This window comes from Pan paniscus, chromosome 8 (assembly GCF_029289425.2).
Source record: "Pan paniscus chromosome 8, NHGRI_mPanPan1-v2.0_pri, whole genome shotgun sequence".
Lineage (NCBI taxonomy): Eukaryota > Metazoa > Chordata > Mammalia > Primates > Hominidae > Pan > Pan paniscus.
The window spans coordinates 55,584,183-55,587,419 of NC_073257.2; the positions used below are offsets into that span (position 1 = coordinate 55,584,183).

Sequence of the window (3,237 nt, forward strand, 5' to 3'; positions counted from 1 at the left end):
GCTGCCCCATGACGTGTGCCAGGTTTCTGCACGTGACCACTGGGAAAGGCTGGCCCTGGGCTGGGTGGACCCGCACTGCCCGCTGGCCCCTGCACCCAGATGGTGCAGCCCACACCCCTCTGATGCCCACCCACGCCCGGCTCTGGGACTTCCCTCCTTCCGCTGTGTCTGACCCTGGTTGCCCTTGTTCTGCCACTGGCTTGTAGCAGCCCTTCCGGAAGCCATGTCCTCCAGGGAGATTTGATTATGTCCTGGTGGTGCGACCTCGCTAATGCAATCAGGAAGTTTTCTCAAGACTTCAGCTGCTTTGTTGGCAGCCAGGCCTGGCTCTCAGCAGCTCTGCAGGCTGGAAGGGCCCAAGAGACCCTTCACCCACCCGGTGTCTCCAGCAGCAGGGAGGGGTCCGGGGCACAGCCCATTGCTGCTCTGCTCTCCTCCCTTCTTGGGGTAAGCTCCTTTGCTCTGATTTTATTTGGAATCATCGAGAGCCTCTATCTGTCTAGAAAAAGCACTTAGCAATGAGGAATCAGCACTGCAGAGAATACTCCAGAAAGCAGCCATTTTCCATCAAGATTAGGCTCTTAATTGAAAATTTTTAAGAGGAGAGGAAATTAGGGGAGAATCCAGATATTCTCTCCATTATGGTAATCAGCTGTAATCAGAGCCTGAGAGCTGTACTCAATCCCGGGGGTTCTCCCAGGATTACCAGAGCTGCCACAGTCACCTTCACCGACCTGCACTGGAGTCAGTGGGAGGGGCTGGCGGGGTCAGGGGCACTCTGGCAAGTGGATCCAGGAGGGCTGGGCTGGATCCAGGGGTCTGAGTTCAGAGGGAACTCTGCTTAGCAAGTGTGAAACACAGGACTGGGCCTTCCAGGCAGAGGGAAGATTGAGAACTGCGGCTGAGCGAGTGCGTCCAGGGGCCCCAGTTTAGCTGAGGGTCTAAGTTTTCCCAGCAGGGCAAGGTTGAGGGTGAGGATGCTGCAGGCCAGTTTTCTATGGCCTCACAGTGAGGACAAGAAGGGGGAGATGGGCCACAGGGATGAGGGTGCCTGCTCCCTGCAGCAGGGTGCACACCATGGCTGTGCAGAGGCAGCAGGCGGCAGGTATTAGGAAGAAGCCCTTCCTGTGTGTGTTCTAGGGGCTGGGCACAGCCTGGGCACAACCCTTTGCTCACGGTTGCAGAAGCCCATCCACATGGGGTCCTGCTGAACTGGCTTCCGTGGGGCTGGGAAGGACTGGCCTGGCCTCTTTGCTCACTTCACCTTATGGGCAGTGTCCTGCAGGTTTCTGTGAGCAGAGCAGACAGAAAGGAGATGCCCAGTGACGCCAGCTGTCCCCTGCAGAGCTTCCTGGAGCCTGGGCTCTAGGCTGAGGGTCCCTGAACAGACGTCATCTCCCTGGCTTCAGCAGAATCACCCACAAACCCACCCTGTGCCCACCCTCCCATCACAGAGAGCAGCTGCTGGAGAACAAGGCATGAGACTTTAGAGACCTGGAGGAGCAGGAGACACAGGATACAATGGCCAGGATGGTCATGGTGGCACGGCTATGCCATCACTGATTTCTGCCCACCCGCCCCCTAAGTCTCACTTGCTGCTACTCTCAATTTCCTACTTAATGCTTCGGAGAGCACCAGTCCTGAGATGAGAGGCGGGATGTTCACTCTCTGGGAGTTGAGATGGAACCCAGGCAGTTAGAAAAAAGTGCCACAACCATGTGCCGGGCCTACTACTTGCCAGGAGCTTCGTGAGTCATCCAGTTCCTAAAACAACTGTGCTGCGTATGCTCCACCGCGCCTGGGCGACTCGGGGAAATGGGGCTGCGGGAGGCTCAGTGACCTGCCCTGGGTGACACGGATAGCGTGGATGCCCTGTCCATGCATGGGGCTGTGCTAGGAGAGGACAGGATCATCCCCGGAAGCTGGTCCTGTGTCCACTGCTCACAGTGGCAGCTGCTTGGTCTGACAACCGCCCCTCCCTCCTGCTGGTGAGTCCGTGGATGTATTCAGGCACATGGCAGCAAGGTCTCCTGTGTCCCAGAGGCGACTAGGACCCACAAGTGAGCAGCAGGTGCCCCCCTCCCTCATGCTAATGCTCATCACGGGACGAAACCCAAGGTGGTATTGGAGCCAGGGGCTGTGGCCATGACAGCCACCCACTCCAGACGATATCCACATTCGGAATAGTTCAGAGTGGCCTGCCTTGATGACATCACGAAGTTCTCCATGGAAATGTGTCACAGAACCAGAACTTAAGGGCATTTGGATGAGGTTGAGGTGAGATCAGGTCACAGAAGAACTTTCTCAAGTTAGGTGGGAAACAGCTGGAGACTCTGGGATGTCCTCAGGACCTTTATCTAAGCAAACACATGATAAGGTCTTTCCCAAGAAATAAGCGTGGCTTTTTGTCCTGGTTGAGGAGGGTTGTTGTGGATCTTTTCCCCTTTTTACCTTGGCTTCCAGGAAGCTCAGTGCCAAGTTTTATGCTCCACCCAGGCCTACTATCCTTGGACTGGCCCTCAGGTGCAGCCCTTGGTCTCTCCTTTCTTTATCGCATAAGCCTGCTTGGTTTCTGTACATTTTGTCCACTGGTGCTGACGGCTGGACACCCTTTCCTGAAGGAGATGGGGCATAGAGTGAATGGATGATGATGGGCTGTGACAGGGCCCCCTGCCAAGGATGTGGGCTATGAGGTGTGGGCTGGGAAGGAAGAGGAGGACCCTGCACCTCAGGGGGCAACCAGGAGCACATTCTGGGGAGCACACACCTGCGGTGTTATCACGGCCACTGCCCATGACCTGGACACTGGAATAAACAGGATGTGGCGAAGCCTTCTGTGTATGGGGGAAGACTTCCTTACTCGCCACTGCTGTCACGCTCTTTGGCCTTCTTGACCCATCACTCAGGCAACATCAGACGCGTCTCTCTGTTCAAGGGCTCTGCCCCTAACCTTGTGCCAGAAAGAGGCTTGACAGTTTGTCCTGTCTCGAGGTTTCCTCTATATCTCTTGCTGGGGCTCCCGTAGACTGTTCTGATTTTTACTGATGAAGACAGTGCCATGGTGAGCCTAGCAGTGCACACAGCTCTTCTCTTTCCCAATCATTTCCATGGGCGAACCCCTGAGTGTAGAATGACCACTCCAGTCAGATTGTGAATACAGTGAACTGTGGGCCATGGGCTCCCAGGACACTGCTCCGGCCTGGCTCCTGCACCCAGACTCATTGCTGTTGGCTTTGC

General features: G+C 55.9%; 1 long non-coding RNA gene across 1 annotated transcript; it reads left to right on the forward strand.

The window, feature by feature from the left end:
• The first annotated feature begins 285 nt into the window (after positions 1-285).
• Positions 286-2,829, forward strand: LOC130540537 (uncharacterized). Its single transcript, XR_008954528.1, has 2 exons — positions 286-447; positions 1,276-2,829. It is a non-coding gene; the product is annotated as an uncharacterized LOC130540537 (long non-coding RNA).
• Positions 2,830-3,237: the final 408 nt, after the last annotated feature.